The sequence below is a fragment of the Antennarius striatus genome, chromosome 5 (genome assembly GCF_040054535.1).
Source record: "Antennarius striatus isolate MH-2024 chromosome 5, ASM4005453v1, whole genome shotgun sequence".
NCBI classification, from domain to species: Eukaryota; Metazoa; Chordata; class Actinopteri; order Lophiiformes; family Antennariidae; genus Antennarius; species Antennarius striatus.
Genome location: NC_090780.1, coordinates 26,386,551 through 26,395,000, shown reverse-complemented (window position 1 = coordinate 26,395,000; position 8,450 = coordinate 26,386,551). Strand labels below are relative to the sequence as shown.

The window sequence follows — 8,450 nt, the reverse complement described above, 5'->3', positions numbered from 1 at the left end:
ATCGGCTTCAGCGCCGTTCCGTCGCTCCGGAACAGGAAAACTGTCCACTGGACTGAATGCCGACGGAAACGGGACCCCCCCCCCCAGCAGACGCCCCCCCAGCGGACGCCCCCCCAGCGGACGCCCCTCCAGGGGACACCCCCCAGCGGACGCCCAGGGGACACCCCCCAGCGGTTCTGGACCCAGTTGGTGTCTCGGCTGTTTGTTTGTTTGTTTGTTTGTTGTTGTTTACCAGTGACCTTGTGGGGGCGGGGCTTGTTGCTTCCTAATGAGATGCATTAAATTATTTCTGGAAACTGAAGCGTCTCCGTGTTCTGATCCGGATGGAGACCCGAGTTCAAAAGAGATTCTGGTCCAATCAAATGAATGAATGAATAATGTATCAATAATTAAACATGAATGATTCGTTGAAGGTTTTTCTGTTCTCCATTAATGTTGTTATTGATACTCAGAACAAAGTTTGCCTCAATATTATCAAATGTGTAAAAAAGGAGGAAACATCTGATTATTGGTGATCGTCTCCATAAATGTAGTCGACGTGTTTCTGGAGGACGACTGGAAAATGTGAAACAGAAACCTTCAGGATCCTGTTCCGATCTGGACGTCCAGGAACCGGACCGACCCGATCACCGGGTGATCGATCCAGGAACCGCACCGACCCGATCACCGGGTGATCGATCCAGGAACCGCACCGACCCGATCACCGGGTGATCGATCCAGGAACCGCACCGACCCGATCACCGGGTGATCGATCCAGGAACCGCACCGACCCGATCACCGGGTGATCGATCCAGGAACCGGACCGACCCAATCACCGGGTGATCGATCCAGGAACCGGACCGACCCAATCACCGGGTGATCGATCCAAGGATCAGATCAGAGGATGAGGAGGTGAAGACCCACAGAGACGAGACCCGGTCTGGTGGTTCTGATCAGGGGAACCTGGATCAAACATGTATGAACAGACAGGAACACAGGAAGTGACGTCACACTGATTATTGGTCTGTAGCGAAAGAATGATTTTTAAAAGCACTTTTATTCACAAAACACAAATGACAAAGTGATCAGTAACACAATCCAGACGATTCACACAAATTGTGAATATAAATGTAAAAACGTCATTGGTGCCTGTTGGGACAGGTAGGGATACACATTCAAAAAAGGAACACCCCAATCCCTCGTTACCGGCTAAAAGTTCGTGATGAGCTGAAGCCGTGCATCCTGAAGTGTGAATAAGTGAGGAATTAGCAAAATAATGAAAAAACTAAATGAAGTAGAATTATGGTCACACAATGGGTCCGTTTCACAAAGCCGGTTTAGTGGAAAACCTGGGTAAGTTAACCCTGAAATCAGGGAAAACCAGGGCTTTTGGTGTCACAAAAGGAGGTAACTTAACCCAGAGTCAGAGGAGTAAACCTAGCCTGTGTCACGAGGTAAACCTCTAGGTTTGTTACCACAGTAACAGATTCTGTAGCTAGCCTGGTCTGGAGGAGGGGCCGTGTCACAAAGCAGGTGCGGTGGAAACCCAGAGTAAGTTAACCCTGAAATCAGACAAAACCAGGGTTCTCGGTTTCACAAAGGGGGGTAACTTAACCCACAGTTAGAGCAGTAACCCTGACTTGTTTCACGTAGCGAGGTAAACTGAACCTCAGGTTTTATTCCACAAACCCAGGGTTTCTTTTGACTCTGCCCCCTTTCACCGCCACTCACGCGGCTTCATTTCCTGGTTCTGTCGGACGGAGAGTTTTACTGAAGTAAGGGTTAATCAATAACTCCGTATTTCAGAGGCGAACATGTCGTGTCCGTTTGACGAGGAGCCCCTTGATGGAGGTTCAGCATTCATTCACAGAGAATTAAATGTGTTTGTATCGCGTTCAGATGTCCCGTCATATCCAGACAGTTCTCTTTATGATCACACACACACACACACACACACACACACACACACACACACACACACACACACACACATAATGTGGGAGATGCTCAGTGCGCCTCGCCTTTAAACTTTGACCCCAGTGTTTCTATTTCCCTGGAGAGAAACCCGTCAGGATCATCAGGAGGAGTTCCACAGGACTGCAGGTGAACGATGTAGAAATCTGATTAATGTGAAAGTCTGTTCTCTTAATGATATTGTGCTGCAGTCCCAGACATTAATGTCTTTGGGATGTCCCAATGTAATCCGCTGCCATAGATGGTACCCACATTCCCATCAAGGCTCCCTCACATGATGAAGGTGATGATGTGAAGAGGATGTCCATTCACAGCAGATATATGCAGGTACCAGTACATTGACTACTGTTTCTACACCTTAAAGACTGCATCACAGATAAACTAACATCTGTCCAGATCACATGTGATGCTGCAAACGACATTTTCCACCTTTATTTAAATAGCTCCTAATCACTTCAGCAGACATTTCAAAGAGCTTTAACAGACAGACACCCAACAGAACCCTCCAGAACAAGCATAGCATACTGATGTGGAGACGGAGCGGTCCTGATTGGTTCCTGACTCACAGGTGTATGATGAGTCTCACCTGAGCAACAGACTAATGCAGTAACTAAAGATCAGCACAATAATTCACTTGTCTCCATCGTTTAATCCACTCTAATGAATCTACTTTCCATCACAGGAGTCTGACGGTTGTTTTCTGGGGGACAGGGGTTACCCATGCCAACCGAGGCTGCTGACCCCTTACTAACCCAGGTCCCCAACAGAACTTCACATGGGTTCACCGCAGGACGAGAGCCCGGGTGGAGATGATCATAGTTCTGCTGAAAGGCCGTTTCCAGTGTCCATGACACCTCAGGATGGTTCCTGAGAGGACCTGTGATGCACTTCTGTTCTTCATAGTAGTATTGCTGCTATCAGAGGAGAACAGCACCCTACCCCACAAACTGAACACCCCGATGATGACCCCGTCCACCTGCCAGCTATTGGTCATCTTTATTACTTATAAATACAAAGTTATTTCTGAGATCATTTTAGTGGTGAACATTCTAATATTCAACACGATTCACTTGTGAACAACACCCACCTCTAACTTTGTATTTGTATGTTCAAATCTGCCCTCCTAATCTGGAGGTCAAAGAAACCATTTTTTATCTGATGTCTGTATTTCATAGAAAGCGAATTGGATAAACTTTAACAAACAGCTGGAAATACATGAGGAGGACATCAGAACATACAGTTGCACATGAATGCCACAGAAAGAACCGCTGGTGTTCACTGAGCGTCTATCTGTACGTTGGATGTGAAGGACGGTCCTGCTTGATGAGAGTGTTGATCCTTCAGTGGAGGCTAAATGTCACTCTGTATCGCACCAGAATGTTAACCAATAGGAACAATCGGTAACAGAAAATATTTGACCACCTTTCTTTTCTTCAATTTCCTGTTAATTTCTTTTTATCAATTATGTATAATTTGACTAAGAGACACAGAGAATTGAACATGGAATGCCGATAGATGAGAGCACATGTATGTGTGTGACAGGAGCATTCTGTTGGCGGTAAAACGACTGAAAAGCCTAAAGTCCACGTATTATTTACTGTACAATGTCATTATGTTATAATGAGGAAGAGGAGGACATTAGTCTCGTCCGTCGTCATGGTGACTCGTCGAATCTGGGCTCCATTGATGATGGCTTTTTAAAATGTTGTCGCGCCTGTTAAACTGCGGGTCAACTTACCCTGGGTTACAAAAATAACCCCGAGAAGTGCTTGTGAAACCGAAAACCCTGGGTTTCCAAGTTCAGGGTAAAGCAACCCAGAACCCCAGGTTGTACTCGGGGGTCGTTACCCCCGCTTCGTGACGTGGGGCCGTTCAAAAAGCAGGTTTAGTGGACAACAAGGGTGAGTTAACCCTGAAATCAGGGAAAACCAGGACTTTCATTTTCACAAAGGGAGGTAAGTTAACCCAGGGTTAGAGCAGTAACCCTGACCTGTTTCATGACGCGAGGTGAACTGAACCTCTGGTTTGTTACCATAGTAACAGACTCTCTGAACATAACCTGGTCAGGAGCAGGGTTCATTCCACAAACCCAGGGTTTCCTCTGACTCCGCCCCCTTTCACCGCCGCTCGCGCGGCTTCATTTCCTGGTTCTGTCGGACGGAGAGTCTGACCGAAGTAAGGGTTAATCAATAACTCCGTATTTCAGAGGTGAACATCTCATGTCCGTTTGACGAGGAGCCCCTTGATGGAGGTTCTAATTCACAGATTTTAATTTCTGTTGTATCGCGTTCAGATGTCCTGTCAGATCCTGTTAGACAGTTTCTTTATCAGTTCTCTTGATCAGTTCTCTTGATCAGTTCTCTTGATCAGTTCTCTTCATCAGTTCTCTTTTTCAGTTCTCTTTAAAAAGGGATGAGAATCTGTTAATACTTCATTAAAGGATAAATATCACTCTGTATTCCACCAGAATGTGAAGAGAACAATCAGTAACATTAAATATTATCCCACCTTTGTTTTCTTCAATTTCTTGTTAATTTCTTTCTTTTAATCATTATTAACTCCTGTGTATCATGTGACTAAAACAGACAGAGAATAAAACCTGGAATACCTTAAAGCGGTTATAAGCGGTACAATGTCACGGCCACTGCTGTATGAACTAAAGCAGTTCTGGCTGTGACTGTATGGAACGAGCTACATGTCAGCTCTTGATTTCAGTTCTTATATAATATAGGTGTACGCAATGGTGTGAATATCCTTCAACTGTTTTTGTAACGTTCATATGCCGATTGACTGTTTTATCTACACAACACTAAAACGTTTTAATGTATTTCATTATTTAACAGAACCTGATATAGATGAGAGCGCATTAATGTGCTGAAAAGAGCGTTATGTTGGGGATAAAACAACCGAACAGTCAAACGTACACTTAATATTTACTGTACAATATCAAACATAATGAGGATGAGGAGGATCCTAACGAGATGATGAAGTCTGACCTGTGTGAACGATGTTTTTATCCTTCATTCTCAGCTGCTGACGTGCCCCCCCCCCCACTGGATCACACCTAAATAAAATAAATTAATAAACTATTCTTGAAGCCGTTTACTTCGTATTTTTACCGTGACTTTAACGGACTTAGAACTTCCGCATCGACTTGAGCAGGAACCCCCCCCCCCCCGACATGTCGCTCCTCTCTGCAGCTGAACGCTGGTCTGGTTCTCCTGAAAGTCTCTGTTGAGATGTGATCACAAAAGACATGTTTTATTGTGAAGGGCTTTGCCGGATGTGACTAGACCGGAAGTAGTGGTGACACCGTGTTTAATGACATCAGATAAACACCTGTACACCTGTTACATGAGAATTACTGATGCCTCCCGGCTCGTTCATTCTGCGTTCCGTTTGTTCTTTTCTCACCTGAATGTTTCTGGCATGGCCGACGTATTTACCACTGCAGTGTGGCTCTGCTGACAGGCTGTGGGCCCAGAGGGGCCACACTCAGTGTCGTGGTGGAAAGTGTGTTTGTTTGTTTGTTTGTTTGTTTGTTGGCGTGCTGCTAAGCTAACGGGACAACATGGACAACAGTCGTTTGTCAAGCCGGCTCTGCTTTGACGGATCGGAGCAGTGAAGGTGAACCTGATCGTGTGATCCGAGCAGAAACGGCCATAACGGCGTTGAGAAATGCTGGAGGGACATTGTGTGACGGACGGATGGTAGAAATGGTTCTGAAGGGAACTCGGAGCACCTCAGCAAACAGATCGGAACGGATCGAGTCTGGAGGAAAAGTTGTGCTGTGAAGGAGTCCAGATGTGTGACGTCCAGACGCTGAGAGCTTTTGTCCTGCAGCGACTAACTGCTGCTGCTGAAGACATCATGGAGCAGTTTGTGAGAACGTTAGCAAACGAGGAGACACTTTGTGGACGACAGAAGCTCCTGGAGGCTGTTTTCAGTCCTCAGGTCCACCTCCAGAGAGCAGGTGGGTTCCTGTCGGTTCTTTCTGGGTTCAGCTTCTCTGCTGGATTCCACACGTGTGAACCATTCAGTGGTGATTTCTTCACCTGGTAGTGATTGTTCTAAAGTTGTGGTGTCAGCGCTTTGAGTGTCAGCAGCGTCTTCAAGGTGTGTTTGTTTCATGATTCTCAGACGTCCAGCTGCTGGTGGGGACTAAAGAAGAGGTTGACCCTGAGCAGCAGGATTTAAGGTCCCCTCTGGACCAGGACCACCCCCCAGAACCTCCACACGTCAAAGAGGAACAGGAGGAACTACAGACCAATCAGGAGGGAGAGCTGCTGAAGGTCAAGGGTCAACCATCACCACCAGGTGAAAAGAAAGTGAATGAAGTGTGTTTGGAGAAGAAAAGAGTTGTTGAACGAATGAGATGAAGTTAGGAGAGGAGTGAACTGGGGGGGGGGGGGGTCCCACCGATCATGAAACCAATCATGAACAATAATGAATAAATATTTGAGCTCAGCTCAAACACAACAGACGTTAGGACTTTGGAGCGTTTGGGTTAGGGTCTGTCTGTCTGTCTGTCTGTCTGTCTGTCTGTCTGTCTGTCTGTCTGTCTGTCTGTCTGTCTGTCTGTCTGTCTGTCTGTCTGTCTGTCTGTCTGTCTGTCTGTCTGTCTGTCTGTCTGTCTGTCTGTCTGTCTGTCTGTCTGTCTGTCTGTCTGTCTGTCTGTCTGTCTGTCTGTCTGTCTGTCTGTCTGTCTGTCTGTCTGTCTGTCTGTCTGTCTGTCTGTCTGTCTGTCTGTCTGTCTGTCTGTCTGTCTGTCTGTCTGTCTGTCTGTCTGTCTGTCTGTCTGTCTGTCTGTCTGTCTGTCTGTCTGTCTGTCTGTCTGTCTGTCTGTCTGTCTGTCTGTCTGTCTGTCTGTCTGTCTGTCTGTCTGTCTGTCTGTCTGTCTGTCTGTCTGTCTGTCTGTCTGTCTGTCTGTCTGTCTGTCTGTCTGTCTGTCTGTCTGTCTGTCTGTCTGTCTGTCTGTCTGTCTGTCTGTCTGTCTGTCTGTCTGTCTGTCTGTCTGTCTGTCTGTCTGTCTGTCTGTCTGTCTGTCTGTCTGTCTGTCTGTCTGTCTGTCTGTCTGTCTGTCTGTCTGTCTGTCTGTCTGTCTGTCTGTCTGTCTGTCTGTCTGTCTGTCTGTCTGTCTGTCTGTCTGTCTGTCTGTCTGTCTGTCTGTCTGTCTGTCTGTCTGTCTGTCTGTCTGTCTGTCTGTCTGTCTGTCTGTCTGTCTGTCTGTCTGTCTGTCTGTCTGTCTGTCTGTCTGTCTGTCTGTCTGTCTGTCTGTCTGTCTGTCTGTCTGTCTGTCTGTCTGTCTGTCTGTCTGTCTGTCTGTCTGTCTGTCTGTCTGTCTGTCTGTCTGTCTGTCTGTCTGTCTGTCTGTCTCTCTGTCTGTCTCTCTGTCTCTCGATTCTCTCCTTTTGTCACAGACAACAGCTACACATCCCATCATACTGTGGACAGGTACCATAAAGTCTGGAACTTGATGTTGTTTTCAGTAAACATGGCAACACCCCCTCTCCACCTCTATTGGTCCTGTTCACACCATGTTCACCCCTCCAATCAGAAGTCCATGTGTGTTTTCATTCATCCACGTTTCTGACACACTGATGGTGTTGAATGGATCTTCAGGCTGGACAGAGGTGTTTACTTCCTGCTGAGCTGTAGTTGGTTTATATTTCGGTATTGATACCGTATTGATCATATTTCTACAGCTCAACACTCCTGATCACCATTGTTTTCATCTGGTCCAGAGAAAGCCCCTTTTTTCCAATGGAGACCCTGCAGTTGTTCCTCCAGGTGTTGTCCATCAGCCTGTTCTTCTTCAGTTGTCGAGAATTTTTAGCGATATCAGTTCTGACTCCTGGGACAGTCAGTAGACCACCAGTAGACCAGCTCCATAGGTTCTCAGGGAGCTCGGTGGTTCAGATGACACCAACATGTCTGAGATGTGTTGTGCAACATCCAAGTTTCACTTCAGCAGCTTTTGGCAGAATGAAAATCAGGACAATTTTTCTGTGAATTTCATGTTTTTTTCTATATCAGTAAGACAAAATGACTACCAAATATATCTTTGTTGTTCAGGTGTCCAGGTTATGTTGGTGACTAAAGAAGAGGTTGACCCTGAGTAGCAGGATTTCGGGTTCCATCTGGACCAGGACTCACCCCCAGAGCCTCCACACATCAATCAGGAGAACGAGCAGCTGCCAGGGCTGAAGGAGGAGGAGGATGTCACAGAGTTAACCTTCTGTCCAGCTCTACTCTACTGATGAAAACAGACTGGTGGAGAAGAGTGTGGAGAACCAGAACCAGACCCAAACAGTTACTTTCAGAGAGATGGACGTTTACAACCAGATGAAGACCAGATGTCAGACTCCTCTGAACCAGAGGATGGAGACAGTTGTGACCTGAAGGAGACCAGTGAACCTCAGTCAGACTTCAACCAGTTGAGAAACAACCAAGAACCTGAATGTAATCCTGGACCTACACCAGTTAGCTCCTCTGAA

The 8,450-nt window shown here is 46.5% G+C and overlaps 1 protein-coding gene across 1 annotated transcript in view; it reads left to right on the top strand.

Moving 5' to 3' along the window:
- The window catches only part of LOC137595030 (E3 ubiquitin-protein ligase RNF123), a 40,294-nt gene extending 39,878 nt beyond the window's left edge, over positions 1 to 416 (top strand). The window contains exon 40 of the mRNA XM_068314816.1: positions 1 to 416. This exon is cut by the window's left edge and continues 1,605 nt beyond it. The gene's annotated coding sequence lies outside the window, so the exon portion shown is untranslated.
- The last annotated feature ends 8,034 nt before the right edge of the window (positions 417 to 8,450 follow it).